The sequence below is a fragment of the Oncorhynchus mykiss genome, chromosome 10, assembly GCF_013265735.2.
Source record: "Oncorhynchus mykiss isolate Arlee chromosome 10, USDA_OmykA_1.1, whole genome shotgun sequence".
In the NCBI taxonomy this organism is placed as follows: domain Eukaryota; kingdom Metazoa; phylum Chordata; class Actinopteri; order Salmoniformes; family Salmonidae; genus Oncorhynchus; species Oncorhynchus mykiss.
In genome coordinates this window covers 74861015-74877949 of record NC_048574.1, presented here as the reverse complement: position 1 = coordinate 74877949, position 16935 = coordinate 74861015, and the positions used below count along the sequence as shown (strand labels likewise).

The 16935-nt window shown below is 41.1% G+C and overlaps 1 protein-coding gene across 1 annotated transcript in view; it reads left to right on the top strand.

Annotated features, from left to right (window-relative positions):
• Positions 1 to 504: 504 nt before the first annotated feature.
• LOC110511351 (deleted in malignant brain tumors 1 protein-like) overlaps positions 505 to 16935 on the top strand; it is a gene marked incomplete at its 3' end in the record, with an annotated part of 52260 nt that continues 35829 nt past the window's right edge. Inside the window, exon 1 of the mRNA XM_036933977.1 lies at positions 505 to 756. The remainder of the gene's footprint in view (positions 757 to 16935) is intronic.

The following is a 16935-nucleotide window of genomic DNA, read 5'->3' as shown; positions in this document are numbered from 1 at the left end:
CCTGCTCATCTAACATCTCATTCCAAAATCATGGGCATTAATATGGAGTTGGTGCCCCATTGCTGCTATAACAGCCTCCAGTATTCTGGGAAGGCTTTCCACTAGAAGATGGAACATTGCTGCAGGGACTTGCTTCCATTCAGCCACAACAGCATTAGTGAGGTTGGGCGATTAGGCCTGGCTCAGTCGACGTTTCAATTCATCCCTAAAGGTATTCAATGGGGTTTAGGTCAGGGCTCTGTGAAGGCCAGTAAAGTTCTTCCACATCGATCTCAACAAACTATTTCTGTATGGACCTCGCTTTGTGTACAGGGGCATTGTCATGCTGAAACAGGAAAGGGCCTTCCCCAAACTGTTGCCACAAAGTTGGAAGCACAGAATAGTCTAGAATGTCATTGTATGCTGTAGCGATTACATTTCCCTTCAATGAAACTAAGGGGCCTAACACGATCCATTAAAAACAACCCCAGACCATTATTCCTCCTCCACCAAACTTTACAGAAGGGGTGTCCACATACTTTTGTATATATAGTGTATGTACACATGGGTGTTGTTGCACCATACCAACGATAAGCCTGTCTTCCCCATCACATCATGAAAGGTCATGTTGATGTTCATTTAACCTCTGCCTCTCTCTTCCTCTGACTCCTCCCTTTCTCATTTGTTTCTCTCTTTCTCTCTGTCTCTTTCTCTCTCTTTCTCCTCTGTCTCTCTCTTTCTCCTCAGATCTCCAGGCTCAAAGCGTCAGTCCACCAGGTAAGTAGAGTATAAATCTACAGTGATTATAGCAGTTCAATATTAGTCAACTTTATTATACCACATGAAGAAAGTCATGTGTCCATACAAACCATTCTAAAACCCAATAACAAGTAGTGTTTCATGGAACTACTAATACTTGTCAACCACAAAGCATTACTGCTGTTAGAATAACAGAATCACTGTCATCATCTGTCCTCACCACTGTGTTTTCCTCTCTGCTGTTTACAGCTGAACAATCAGTCAGACTGGTGAATGGGACCACTTCCTGTTCAGGGACAGTGGAAGTCTTCTATGAAGGACAGTGGTTGAGTCTATGTACTAGTGGGTGGTGGAGCATAATGAGAGAGGTTAAGATTTTGTGTAGAGAGCTGGATTGTGGGAATCCTGTAGCTGAATCTAGAGGACCTCTGTTTGAAGATGGAATAAGAGGAGTCAAACTATTGAGATGTAGTGGAGATGAGTCTTCTATTAGACAGTGTGGCAGAGGAGGACGTGGTGTCTGTGATGGTAAATATTATCATCATGTGATCTGTTCAGGTAAGAGACTGGTCATATTGAGAGATTTATTTATACATTATACAATATTACCATGTATCATGTTTTATGTGTTTTTATTTCATTTAAATAGAGGGAGAGATGTCAGATGTATTTAAACATTATATTTGTGTTTGTCATATTGGTTTATGGGAGATGTTCATGGGCAGATCATTGTAGTTCAGATGGTACTGAAGTGAAGCTGCCTGATGGATGTCCAGCTAGTTATTTTCTATAAAGTGAAGTGAACTTATTCCTGTCTCCTGCCTGCATTATTCCCAACCCGATCCTGAGTGACTAAGAACCCATTTCTACCTCTTACAGTATCAAACATAGCAAACTACAATCTTTTATCCAACATATTTGTGTTTAGTCCTTGACAGTGTCATCAACAAAACTGATTGAATGTTCAACCAACTCTTTTTCTCCAGACTCTGTGCGGCTTGTGGATGGAGCTGGTTTCTGCTCTGGGAGAGTGGAGGTGAAGTCCAATCAGTCCTGGGCCTCAGTGTGTGAAGCTGACTTTGACCGGCAGGATGCAGAGGTTGTCTGTGGGGAGCTTAGCTGTGGGGCTCCTGCAGCTCTACAGGGGGGGCTCTATGGAGAAGGTGAGGGTCAGACCTGGGATAAAGAGTTCCAGTGTAAAGGCAAAGAGTCCCTTCTCCTGGACTGTGACACCTCAGACAGAGAGAACAACACCTGCCTACCTGGTAATGCTGTTGGACTCACCTGCTCAGGTAAGAAACAGTTTGTCACTCAATCAACATTGTTTCTCACCTGGAGTGAAGAATATGAGAGACAATATAGGTGTTTTTTAGTGAAAAAATAGTAAGATTACTGTCTCTCTCTTTTATTTTCTCAGAGCATGACGATGTGAGGCTGGTGGGAGGAGGCAGTCGCTGTGCTGGTGGAGTGGAGCGGTACGACCAGGGAGAGTGGAGGATTGTGGGAGCTGGAGTGTGGAACCAGAGGGATGTAGCTGCAGTAGTGTGTAGACAGATGGGTTGTGGCTCCACTGTTTCAGCACTACCTGGAAACACCACTAGAGTGTTTAGAGTTTCCTGTTCTGGGTCTGAGTCTTCACTGAGGGAGTGTGAGAGAAGTTATGATCTCCATCCTGGACTCACAGTGATCTGCTCAGGTAATAACAAGATACACTATATGGCCAAAAGTATGTGGACATTAGTGGATTCGGCTATTTCAGCCACACCTGTTCCTGACAGGTGTATCAAATTGAGCACACAGCCATGCAATCTCCATAGACAAACATCAGCAGTAAAATGTCCTTACAGAAGATGTCAGTGAATTTCAACGTGGAACATCTCGGAGCAACAACGGCTCAGCAGTGAAGTGGTAGACAACACAAGCTCACAGAACGGACCGCCGAGTGTTGAACCACGTAGAGCCTAAAAATAATCCTCTGTTGTAAAACTCACTGCTGAGTTCCACATACTTTTGTCCATGTATTATATCTCCTTCCTGGACTCACAGTGATCTGCTCAGGAAATATCAACATATTATAATTATATTCAACTGATTTCCTTCATTCATACAACTTCCTCTGCACCTCTCATGATGACTGTTTAGATTGTCAGGCTGCTTTACTAAATAGATCACTCAGTCAAGCAGGAATCAAATACAACTTAAATATCCCAGAATGCTTTGTATTTGAGTGTTACCTCAGTGAACGTCTCTACTCACAACGACTGTAACAAAGAGAGGAGGAGGAAGGAGGAGAGGAAGAGGGAGATATGGGAGAGATCAAATATATTTTTATCACTGAGTTCTCACCAGTGATGTCATCATAACCAGTAACCTTTTCTACTCTTGGCCCATCCTGACCCTGACATACAGCATCAGACCTTGTAGATCAGATGGTACTGAAGTGAAGCTGCCTGATGGATGTCCAGCTGTTTATTTTCTATAAAGTGAAGTGAACTTATTCCTGTCTCCTGCCTGCATTATTCCCAACCCGATCCTGAGTGACTAGGAACCCATTTCTATCTCTAACAGTATCAAACATAGCAAACTACAATCTTTTATCCAACATATTTGTGTTTCGTCCTTGACAGTGTCATCAACAAAACTGATTGAATGTTCAACCAACTCTTTTTCTCCAGAGTCTGTGCGGCTTGTGGATGGAGCTGGTCTCTGCTCTGGGAGTGAACGTCTCTACTCACTACCACTGTCACATGTCATATTATTGTCATATCTAAATGAGGAAAGTAGTTGAGGAGCTACGTTTTCTTTTTCTCTCCTCTTGTTCCAGATGTCCTGCTTAAGCTTGATATCAACATATGTTGTCTCAGTGACTGTAGGCCCACTACTCATGTTGCCCTGTGAGGGAGGGTGGCTGGCACTGTTACATGCTGATGTTATTGTCATATTTATAGGAAACTAGTTGAAGAGGTTTGTCTTGTTCTCTTTTATTGTTACAGATCTCCTGGTCCAGCCTGATATCTTCCTGACTGACCCAATGGGAGGGGTCTCCAGGGGCCACCAGGGGCCTGAGATGTTCAGGGGCTACAACTTCACCATCACCTGCTCCACTCAGCCACAGTACCCAGGAGGCTCTTTCCTCCTCACGTTCACCGGCTCCAACAGAACCCAGCCAGCTGTCAATCACTCTGCTGCCTTCCTCTTCCCTGCTGCAGATGACTCCCACCAAGGGAACTACAGCTGTGTTTATGACAATTATGTTTTCTCTCATAACTTCTCCTCTGAGAGTGAGCTCCTCTCCCTCACCATCACAGGTAACTGAACATGAACCAGACTTATAACTTTGTCATTGACAGATTTTCCACAGATCTATGTGATGATGATCAGTCCCCTCATCAAAGGTGTTTCTGTTTGCAGCCTCTCCTCTGCCAGCCTTCATCATCAGACACATCAGACACGTTGTAGTGCTGCTGATCCTACTGACAGCCATCACCACCTCCTACCTGTACTACAAGGTAAAGACATTTACTCAGACGTTACAAGTCATTTAAACTAGAGGGGGAGGGTGAGAGGGAGAGGGTGAGGGGGAGAGAGAGAATGGAGATACCAGAGAGTAAATGTCTGACTGTTGGTGCTGTGTCTCCCTAGCCCACCAGGAGGCAGAAGAGAGTGAACAGGGTGAGCAGCATGGATCTTGATGTCAATGCCATGGAGATGGTCTCTCTGAGCTCCAGAGCTGAAGCTGGACCGGGAGAGGAGAGAGCAGCCCAGGGGACGGAGTAGGAGTAGAATGAATCTGACCCTACATGCTGATCTTAGGACAGTTTTGTGTTTTAAATCGATGGTCAGCAGTGGACTGGTGTTTAAAATGTGGTGACAAACCTGAAGTGATTCTAATTTTAATAACAAGTTCAGAATTTGTTTATCTTTCTAGAACCTTGGAAGAAATCTAAAAGGAGTGACTGCAACCACCATTATTCATTTAGTTTGGTTTTTACCACCAGAGAAACATGGGGTTTTGGGTAACATGGGGTTTGGGTAACATGGGGTTTTGGATAACATGGGTTTTGGGTAACATGGGGTTTTGGGTAACATGGGGTTTTGGTTAACATGGGGTTTTGGATAACATGGGTTTTGGGTAACATGGGGTTTTGGGTAACATGGGGTTTGGGTAACATGGGGTTTTGGATAACATGGGTTTTGGGTAACATGGGGTTTTGGGTAACATGGGGTTCTGGGTAACATGGGGTTCTGGGTAACATGGGGTTTTGGGTAACATGGGGTTTTGGATAACATGGGGTTCTGGGTAACATGGGGTTTGGGTAACATGGGGTTTGAGTAACATGGGGTTTTGGGTAACATGGTGTTTTGGGTAACATGGGGTTTTGGGTAACATTGGGTTTTGGGTAACATGGGGTAACATGGGGTTTTGGGTAACATGGTGTTTTGGGTAACATGGGGTAACATGGGGTAACGTGGGGGTCATGGGGTTTAGGGTAACATGGGGTTTTGGGTAACATGGTGTTTTGGGTAACATGGGTTTTGGGTAACATGGGGTTTTGGGTAACATGGGGTAACATGGGGTTTTGGGTAACATGGGGTTTTGGTAACATGGGGTAACATGGGGTTTTGGGTAACATGGGGTTTTTTGGTAACATGGGGTTTTGGGTAACATGGGGTAACATGGGGTTTTGGGTAACATGGGGTTTTGGGTAACATGGGGTAACATGGGGTTTTGGGTAACATGGGGTTTTGGGTAACATGGGGTTTTGGGTAACATGGGGTAACATGGGGTTTTGGGTAACATGGGATTTGGGGTAACATGGGGTTTTGGGTAACATGGGGTTTTGGGTAACTTGGGGTTTTGGTAACATGGGGTTTTGGGTAACATGGGTTTTGGTAACATGGGGTTTTGGTAACATGGGGTTTTGGTAACATGGGGTTTTGGGTAACATGGGTTTTGGTAACATGGGTTTTGATAACATGGGGTTTTGGGTAACATGGGGTTTTGGGTAACATGGGTTTTGGTAACATGGGTTTTGATAACATGGGTTTTGATAACATGGGGTTTTGGGTAACATGGTGGTTTTGGTAACATGGTGGTTTTATTATTGATAGATAGTAGCTACATTTCGACTGTTTGTGTCCAGAATGTGTTGCTTTTTGCTTTTGTCTTTATGTCTTTATCGTGGTTTGTTGTTATGATGTTGTTTACTTCATGATGTTATTGATTATAAACGTTATGATATTGATTATGATGTAGATTAGTGTTATGTTGTTAGTAGTATAGAGATAATGATGCTATTGATTATAAATGTTATGATATTGATTATGATGTAGATTAGTGTTATGTTGTTAGTAGTATATAGATAATGATGTTATTGATTATAAATGTTATGATATTGATTATGATATTGATTATGATGTAGATCTAGTAGGCTTAAATTGAAAATGTGTCAAATAGGAGTGGCAATATTGTCTGCTTTTATCCTAAGTAATTTAAATTGTTACAATATAACATATGTTGGTCAAGTATAGTATAGTAATCTGAGTTGGGGATGTGTGTTGTATAGTATAGTAATCTGAGTTGGGGATGTGTGTTGTATAGTATAGTAATCTGAGTTGGGGATGTGTGTTGTATAGTATAGTAATCTGAGTTGGGGATGTGTGTTGTATAGTAATCTGAGTTGGGGATGTGTGTTGTATAGTATAGTAATCTGAGTTGGGGATGTGTGTTGTATAGTATAGTAATCTGAGTTGGGGATGTGTGTTGTATAGTATAGTAATCTGAGTTGGGGATGTGTGTTGTATAGTAATCTGAGTTGGGGATGTGTGTTGTATAGTATAGTAATCTGAGTTGGGGATGTGTGTTGTATAGTAATCTGAGTTGGGGATGTGTGTTGTAGAGTAATCTGAGTTGGGGATGTGTGTTGTATAGTACAGTAATCTGAGTTGGGGATGTGTGTTGTAGAGTAATCTGAGTTGGGGATGTGTGTTGTATAGTATAGTAATCTGAGTTGGGGATGTGTGTTGTATAGTATAGTAATCTGAGTTGGGGACCTGTGTTGTATAGTATAGTAATCTGAGTTGGGGATGTGTGTTGTAGAGTAATCTGAGTTGGGGATGTGTGTTGTATAGTACAGTAATCTGAGTTGGGGATGTGTGTTGTAGAGTAATCTGAGTTGGGGATGTGTGTTGTATAGTATAGTAATCTGAGTTGGGGATGTGTGTTGTATAGTAATCTGAGTTGGGGATGTGTGTTGTATAGTATAGTAATCTGAGTTGGGGATGTGTGTTGTATAGTATAGTAATCTGAGTTGGGGATGTGTGTTGTATAGTATAGTAATCTGAGTTGGGGATGTGTGTTGTATAGTATAGTAATCTGAGTTGGGGATGTGTGTTTTATAGTATAGTAATCTGAGTTGAGGATGTGTGTTGTATAGTATAGTAATCTGAGTTGGGGATGTGTGTTGTATAGTATAGTAATCTGAGTTGGGGATGTGTGTTTTATAGTATAGTAATCTGAGTTGAGGATGTATGTTGTATAGTAATCTGAGTTGGGGATGTGTGTTGTATAGTATAGTAATCTGAGTTGGGGATGTGTGTTGTATAGTATAGTAATCTGAGTTGGGGATGTGTGTTGTATAGTATAGTAATCTGAGTTGGGGATGTGTGTTGTATAGTGTACTAATCTGAGTTGGGGATGTGTGTTGTAGAGTAATCTGAGTTGGGGATGTGTGTTGTATAGTATAGTAATCTGAGTTGGGGATGTGTGTTGTATAGTAATCTGAGTTGGGGATGTGTGTTGTATAGTAATCTGAGTTGGGGATGTGTGTTGTATAGTATAGTAATCTGAGTTGGGGATGTGTGTTGTATAGTAATCTGAGTTGGGGATGTGTGTTGTAGAGTAATCTGAGTTGGGGATGTGTGTTGTATAGTACAGTAATCTGAGTTGGGGATGTGTGTTGTAGAGTAATCTGAGTTGGGGATGTGTGTTGTATAGTATAGTAATCTGAGTTGGGGATGTGTGTTGTATAGTATAGTAATCTGAGTTGGGGACCTGTGTTGTATAGTATAGTAATCTGAGTTGGGGATGTGTGTTGTAGAGTAATCTGAGTTGGGGATGTGTGTTGTATAGTACAGTAATCTGAGTTGGGGATGTGTGTTGTAGAGTAATCTGAGTTGGGGATGTGTGTTGTATAGTATAGTAATCTGAGTTGGGGATGTGTGTTGTATAGTAATCTGAGTTGGGGATGTGTGTTGTATAGTATAGTAATCTGAGTTGGGGATGTGTGTTGTATAGTATAGTAATCTGAGTTGGGGATGTGTGTTGTATAGTATAGTAATCTGAGTTGGGGATGTGTGTTGTATAGTATAGTAATCTGAGTTGGGGATGTGTGTTTTATAGTATAGTAATCTGAGTTGAGGATGTGTGTTGTATAGTATAGTAATCTGAGTTGGGGATGTGTGTTGTATAGTATAGTAATCTGAGTTGGGGATGTGTGTTTTATAGTATAGTAATCTGAGTTGAGGATGTGTGTTGTATAGTAATCTGAGTTGGGGATGTGTGTTGTATAGTATAGTAATCTGAGTTGGGGATGTGTGTTGTATAGTATAGTAATCTGAGTTGGGGATGTGTGTTGTATAGTATAGTAATCTGAGTTGGGGATGTGTGTTGTATAGTGTACTAATCTGAGTTGGGGATGTGTGTTGTAGAGTAATCTGAGTTGGGGATGTGTGTTGTATAGTATAGTAATCTGAGTTGGGGATGTGTGTTGTATAGTAATCTGAGTTGGGGATGTGTGTTGTATAGTAATCTGAGTTGGGGATGTGTGTTGTAGAGTAATCTGAGTTGGGGATGTGTGTTGTATAGTATAGTAATCTGAGTTGGGGATGTGTGTTGTATAGTAATCTGAGTTGGGGATGTGTGTTGTATAGTATAGTAACCTGAGTTGGGGATGTGTGTTGTATAGTAATCTGAGTTGGGGATGTGTGTTGTATTGTAATCTGAGTTGGGGATGTGTGTTGTATAGTATAGTAATCTGAGTTGGGGATGTGTGTTGTATAGTATAGTAATCTGAGTTGGGGATGTGTGTTGTATTGTAATCTGAGTTGGGGATGTGTGTTGTATAGTATAGTAATCTGAGTTGGGGATGTGTGTTGTATAGTATAGTAATCTGAGTTGGGGATGTGTGTTGTATAGTAATCTGAGTTGGGGATGTGTGTTTTATAGTAATCTGAGTTGGGGGTGTGTGTTGTATAGTAATCTGAGTTGGGGATGTGTGTTGTATAGTATAGTAATCTGAGTTGGGGATGTGTGTTGTATAGTAATCTGAGTTGGGGATGTGTGTTGTATAGTATAGTAATCTGAGTTGGGGATGTGTGTTGTATAGTAATCTGAGTTGGGGATGTGTGTTGTATAGTGTACTAATCTGAGTTGGGGATGTGTGTTGTATAGTAATCTGAGTTGGGGATGTGTGTTGTATAGTATAGTAATCTGAGTTGGGGATGTGTGTTGTATAGTAATCTGAGTTGGGGATGTGTGTTGTATAGTAATCTGAGTTGGGGATGTGTGTTGTATAGTAATCTGAGTTGGGGATGTGTGTTGTATAGTATAGTAATCTGAGTTGGGGATGTGTGTTGTATAGTAATCTGAGTTGGGGATGTGTGTTTTATAGTATAGTAATCTGAGTTGGGGATGTGTGTTGTATAGTAATCTGAGTTGGGGATGTGTGTTGTATAGTATAGTAATCTGAGTTGGGGATGTGTGTTGTATAGTATAGTAATCTGAGTTGGGGATGTGTGTTGTATAGTATAGTAATCTGAGTTGGGGATGTGTGTTGTATAGTAATCTGAGTTGGGGATGTGTGTTGTATAGTAATCTGAGTTGGGGATGTGTGTTTTATAGTATAGTAATCTGAGTTGGGGATGTGTGTCCACTCCAGTACATGTGTAGTGTTGGATGTGTGTCCACTCCAGTACATGTGTAGTGTAGGATGTGTGTCCACTCCAGTACATATGTAGTGTAGGATGTGTGTCTGTGTACTCCAGTACATGTGTAGTGTAGGATGTGTGTCCACTCCAGTACATGTGTAGTGTAGGATGTGTGTCTGTGTACTCCAGTACATGTGTAGTGTAGGATGTGTGTCCACTCCAGTACATGTGTAGTGTAGGATGTGTGTCCACTCCAGTACATGTGTAGTGTAGGATGTGTGTCTGTGTACTCCAGTACATGTGTAGTGTAGGATGTGTGTCCACTCCAGTACATGTGTAGTGTAGGATGTGTGTCCACTCCAGTACATGTGTAGTGTAGGATGTGTGTCCACTCCAGTACATGTGTAGTGTAGGATGTGTGTCCACTCCAGTACATGTGTAGTGTAGGATGTGTGTTGATGCCTAAAGTGACTCTGTGTTTAACACACTTCAACCAGACGACTGTAGAAGCTTCTGTTTAATTGAAGAACAACCGTTGTCTCTATTGAACACAACGTTGTGGTCAAGGTAGTTGTTTTGTGATTGACTGAAAGAAGGGGATCTTTCAGAGTGAGACTGATGTCTGTTGGTTGGATAGCAGGTAGTTGTTGTGATTGACTGAAAGAAGGGGATCTTTCAGAGTGAGACTGATGTCTGTTGGTTGGATAGTAGGTAGTTGTTTTATGACTGACTGTAGTGGCTTCCTTTCCTCTTGACCATAGCCACGGCCCGAGCCTGAAGCCGGGGTTGTTTCAGACGCATACAGTCCACATTCAAGGTTTCCAAACGGCCAAAACATTCAATGAGATCCAGGGATCCTGGTGCAACAAAAAGGTTTATTCTTCTGATATCTGACAAAAAATATATATTCTCCGATCAACGTAAAACAGAGATTACCTGACATGGAAAATACATGATATGACCTGTATGTCTGTCTGGTCAAAAGATTAGCCAGGACTCCTCCCCTGAAGGCCCAACTTCCTGCCTTCATCCTAACACACTCACCACAGTACAATGAATGGGCAAGAGGAGGGGCCAAAAACTACGAGACACTAAGAACAAATGAAAACATCTCAATCAGGTAAATATAAATCAATAAAAGGTACCTAATCTTTCATCATATACCTTCATATTTAATACATTTACACAAACGTACATGGAGTTCTGTATGTTCTGTCTTTATACTAATATGTCCAATCAGCTCTAACTGTTTATATAGTGTGTTTATAGTGTGAATATATAGTATTGTATATATAGTGTGAATATATAGTGTTGTATATATAGTGTGTATATAGTGTGAATATATAGTATTGTATATATATTGTGTATATTGTGTGTATATATAGTGTGAATATATAGTGATGTGTATATAGTGTGTATATAGTGTGAATATATAGTATTGTATATATATTGTGTATATTGTGTGTATATATAGTGTGAATATATAGTGTTGTGTATATAGTGTGTATATATAGTATTGTATATATAGTGTGTATTGATAGTATTGTATATATAGTGTGTTTATAGTGTGAATATATAGTATTGTATATATACTGTGTATATATAGTATTGTATATATAGTGTGTATTGATAGTATTGTATATATAGTGTGAATATATAGTGTTGTATATATAGTGTGTATATAGTGTGAATATATAGTATTGTATATATATTGTGTATATTGTGTGTATATTTAGTGTGAATATATAGTGTTGTGTATATAGTGTGTACATATAGTATTGTATATATAGTGTGTATTGATAGTATTGTATATATAGTGTGTTTATAGTGTGAATATATAGTATTGTATATATAGTGTGTATATATAGTATTGTATATATAGTGTGTATTGATAGTATTGTATATATAGTGTGAATATAGTGTGAATATATAGTGTTGTGTATATAGTGTGTATATAGTGTGTATTGATAGTATTGTATATATAGTGTGTATATAGTGTGAATATATAGTATTGTATATATAGTGTGTATATAGTATTGTGAGTGTATGTAGGGTCAGTGCAGATAGTATTGTATATATAGTGTGTATTTAGTATTGTGAGTGTATGTAGGGTCAGTGCAGATAGTATTGTATATATAGTGTGTATATAGTATTGTGAGTGTATGTAGGGTCAGTGCAGATAGTATTGTACATATAGTGTGAATATATAGTGTTGTGTATATAGTGTGTATATAGTATTGTGAGTGTATGTAGGGTCAGTGCAGATAGTGTTGTGTATATAGTGTGTATATAGTATTGTGAGTGTATGTAGGGTTAGTGCAGATAGTATTGTATATATAGTGTGTATATAGTATTGTGAGTGTATGTAGGGTCAGTGCAGATAGTATTGTATATATAGTGTGTATATAGTATTGTGAGTGTATGTAGGGTCAGTGCAGATAGTATTGTATATATAGTGTTGTGTATATAGTGTGTATATAGTGTGTATATAGTATTGTGAGTGTATGTAGGGTCAGTGCAGATAGTATTGTATATATAGTGTTGTGTATATAGTGTGTATATAGTGTGTATATAGTATTGTGAGTGTATGTAGGGTCAGTGCAGATAGTATTGTATATATAGTGTTGTGTATATAGTGTGTATATAGTGTGTATATAGTATTGTGAGTGTATGTAGGGTCAGTGCAGATAGTATTGTGTATATAGTGTGTATATAGTATTGTGAGTGTATGTAGGATCAGTGCAGATAGTATTGTATATATAGTGTGTATATAGTATTCTGAGTGTATGTAGGGTCAGTGCAGATAGTATTGTATATATAGTGTGTATATAGTATTCTGAGTGTATGTAGGGTCAGTGCAGATAGTATTGTATATATAGTGTGTATATATAGTGTTGTGTATATAGTGTGTATATAGTGTGTATTGATAGTATTGTATATATAGTGTATATATAGTGTGAATATATAGTGTTGTGTATATAGTGTGTATATAGTATTGTGAGTGTATGTAGGGTCAGTGCAGATAGTATTGTATATATAGTGTGTATATAGTATTGTGAGTGTATGTAGGGTCAGTGCAGATAGTATTGTATATATAGTGTGAATATATAGTGTTGTGTATATAGTGTGTATATAGTGTGTATTGATAGTATTGTATATATAGTGTATATATAGTGTGAATATATAGTGTTGTGTATATAGTGTGTATATAGTGTGTATTGATAGTATTGTATATATAGTGTATATATAGTGTGAATATATAGTGTTGTGTATATAGTGTGTATATAGTATTGTGAGTGTATGTAGGGTCAGTGCAGATAGTATTGTGTATATAGTGTTGTGTATATAGTGTGTATATAGTATTGTGAGTGTATGTAGGGTCAGTGCAGATAGTATTGTATATATAGTGTGTATATAGTATTGTGAGTGTATGTAGGGTCAGTGCAGATAGTGTTGTGTATATAGTGTGTATATAGTATTGTGAGTGTATGTAGGGTCAGTGCAGATAGTGTTGTATATATAGTGTGTATATAGTATTGTGAGTGTATGTAGGGTCAGTGCAGATAGTATTGTGTATATAGTGTGTATATAGTGTGTATTTAGTATTGTGAGTGTATGTAGGGTCAGTGCAGATAGTACAGGTAAACATTAATTAACTATTTATCAGTCTTATGACTATTTAGCAGGGTTAGAGTTGGGGTTACCAGAGTTCATAGGGGAAACATCACCATGTTAACAACTATTAACCATGCTGGTACTCCAGGCACTGCCCCCTAGGGGTGGGATGTGGGTACTGGAAATGGACTGTCTTACTGTGGTCGAAGCTCCAGGGTTTTCCCTAGGTACAGATCAGGATCAGCTTCCCCAACCTCAAGGTCATGGCAAGAAGGGATCCAGCCTTTGTCAAATTAACATCAAAAGGTGATATTTTTTAACATTTGAGCTAATCCTAACCCTTTTCCTAACCTTAACCTAATTCTCCTAACCTGCTAAGAAAAGTCAAAAAGGACGTTTATCTGAGAAAAGATGGATCCCTTTTAGCCATGACCCAACCCCAATCCTGTCCTCAACCACTTGTTGAGAAAAAGCAAAACTGACCCAAGATCAGCATCTAGGTGCAACTTCCCCCACATATCTACCTCTATTCTGTACCTAACAACATAGTATATTATTATAGACAGACAGACAGACAGACAGACAGACAGACAGACAGACAGACAGACAGACAGACAGACAGACAGACAGACGCACAAACATTAAGAGTGTTTACTTATCAGACCCACATATATATCAAATATACTATAATATACTATATTCATATGCTTTTAGTACTCACACATGAATCATATCCTGTTTGCAGGTCATGTGTTGTTTTGAGCCAGCAGTAAAAACACACTGACAGGACAGTTCCTCTTATGGCCACTAGGTGGTAATCTGGTGTCACAGACGCAGGACTGTAGACTAGAAAGAATCATTGTCCCAATTTTATCTCTTTTCTCCTGAAGTGTGCACTTGTTCACTTCCCTTCACTGAAATGACTGGTTTACTAAATATAGTGGAAAACCCCACTTGATAACAAAAGGTGTCCTCTGAGTGGAACGGTGTGACAAACAGTACCTCCTCTCCTCTCCTCTCCTCTTCTCCCCCCTCTCCTCTCCTCTCCTCTCCTCTCCTCTCCTCTCCTCTCCTCTCCTCTCCTCTCCTCTTCTCCCCCTCTCCTCTCCTCTCCTCTCCTCTCCTCTCCTCTCCTCTCCCTCTCCTCTTCTCCCCCCTCTCCTCTTCTCCCCCCTCTCCTCTTCTCCCCCCTCTCCTCTTCTCCCTCCTCTCCTCTCCTCTCCTCTCCTCTCCTCTCCTCTCCTCTCCTCTCCTCTTCTCCCTCTCCTCTTCTCTCCTCTCCTCTCATCTCCTCTCCCTCTCCTCTTATCCCCCCTCTCCTCTTCTCCCCCCTCTCCTCCTCTCCTCTCCTCTCCTCTCCTCTCCTCTCCTCTCCTCTCCTCTCCTCTCCTCTCCTCTCCTCTCCTCTCCTCTCCTCTCCCCTCTCCTCTCCTCTTCTCCCCCCTCTCCTCTTCTCTCGTCTCCTCTTCATCTTTTTTGTCACTGACTTCTCACCAGTGATGTCATCATGACCAGTAACCTGTTCCTCTCTTGGCCCAGTTCAGCCTGACCCTGACATACAGCATCAGGCCTGTTGAGTTGACTTGGGTAAAAGACCTCTAGCTTCTACACCACATCCCCCCTTCTCCTGCTCTAACATGAGACCTCATCAGTACTCATTTTGGGTGCTGGTACTGTTTATATTTAGGTGCTGGAACATTAAGCCAATATTCTATAAGAGGTGAACTCAAGCAGTAGAAAGTTAGAGGTGATATTATAGGACACACTATGTGTAACTTTGCTGCTCTATCAGCAGTTTCCTGTGGAGTTTTTCTAATGTCAGTGTTTCCTGTAGCTAGGTGGGTTTAACCACTGATCTTGTCTGCTTAAAAGTGGGTCACATATAAGTAAGGAAGTAATGAGCTAGAAGTCATATAGTCTAGCAGTATTTCTCACTCTTCAGTCCTCTCTTCATGACAGTAGACTTGTTTCGCTCAGTGGAGCCCAAGTTAGAGGCAGATATGATACCTGCAGTGGTACTGATGACCCTGTTGTGGAGCAGAGGTAGGACGCTGTTATACTGATATACACTTGTGACAGTTACTGAGATATGATTTGATGTTGTAAGATATATTATAATTTGCAGGGTTAGTAAAATAACATACAACTGGAAGCAGACAGTAAAAATGTGTCTCAAAGCAGGACAATGATGTGATCACCTGTAAATGTACTTTACTGTAGTCTAACTGTCCATCTGGGGACAGGCACTAATGTCAGTTAAGTTGTGATGGTGTCATGCATCTGACTGTTGTATATTCAGTGTGTCAATGATTGATTGTATCTGTCTCTATGTAAATGAATGAGAGTATATATTATGTATTATATATTATATTGGTGTTATGTTAGAGTAGGAGAAGGGAGGGGTGTAGATGCTAGAGGTCTATGAGCTGAGTCAAGATCAACAGGTCCAACACTATGAGAGAGAAAGAGAACGAGAGAGAATATGCGCGAGAGAGAGAAAGAGAGATGAGCAGCGTGAGAGAGAGGAGAGGGGAGGAATGGGGTGAGCAGAGGAGAGAGAAGTGGAGGGGACAGAGGAGGGGAGGGGACAGAGGAGGGGAGGGGAGGGGAGAGAGGGGGTATGGGTGAGAAAAGGGGAGTGGAGAGAGATTTGTGGAGGAGAGAGAATGAGAGAGAAAGGGAGGGAAGAGAGAAGGGGAGGGGATATTTGTGGAGGAGAGAGAAAGTGTCAATCAAGAGCAACACTAAGACCTTCTCAGCTAGATGACTCCACTAGGGCCCTCTCAGCCAGCCGGCTCCACTAGGGCCCTCTCAGCCAGCCGGCTCCACTAGGGCCCTCTCAACCAGCTGGCTCCTATCGGGCCCTCTCAACCAGCTGGCTCCACTAGGGCCCTCTCAACCAGCTGGCTCCACTAAGGCCCTCTCAACGACCTGGCTCCACTAAGGCCCTCTCAGTCAGCCGGCTCCACTAGCCCTCTCAGTCAGCTGGCTCCACTAAGGCCCTTTCAGTCAGCCGGCTCCACTAAGGACCTCTCAGCCAGCTGGCTCCACTAAGGCCCTCTCAACCAGCTGGCTCCACTAGGGCCCTCTCAACCATCTGGCTCCACTAGGGACCTCTCAGCCAGCTGGCTCCACTAGGGCCCTCTCAACCACCTGGCTCCACTAGGGCCCTCTCAACCACCTGGCTCCACTAGGGCCCTCTCAAACACCTGGGTCCACTAGGGCCCTCTCAACCACCTGGCTCCACCAGGGCCCTCTGAGACAGCTGGCTCCACTAGGGCCCTCTCAACCACCTGGCTCCACTAGGGCCCTCTCAACCACCTGGCTCCACTAGGGCCCTCTCAACCAGCTGGCTCCACTAGGGCCCTCTCAACCAGCTGTCTCCACTAAAGTCCTCTCAGTCAGCTGGTGTGTGTAGGAGAGCGTGAGCTGTGTGTACAAAAAGTAGAAGTACAAAAATCAAGGGAAATGAACTAAAGTGATAAATCTAGTCCTAGGTTTTATTTACTGTGGTGTTTGTTCTCCACTGGTTACCCTGTTCTCATCACAACAGGTCACACATTCTGCTGACATGATTACACACTGTGTGGTATTTTACCTAACAGATAACAATATTATATTTGTTTTCAAATTATTTTGGGGTCTTTGTAATCT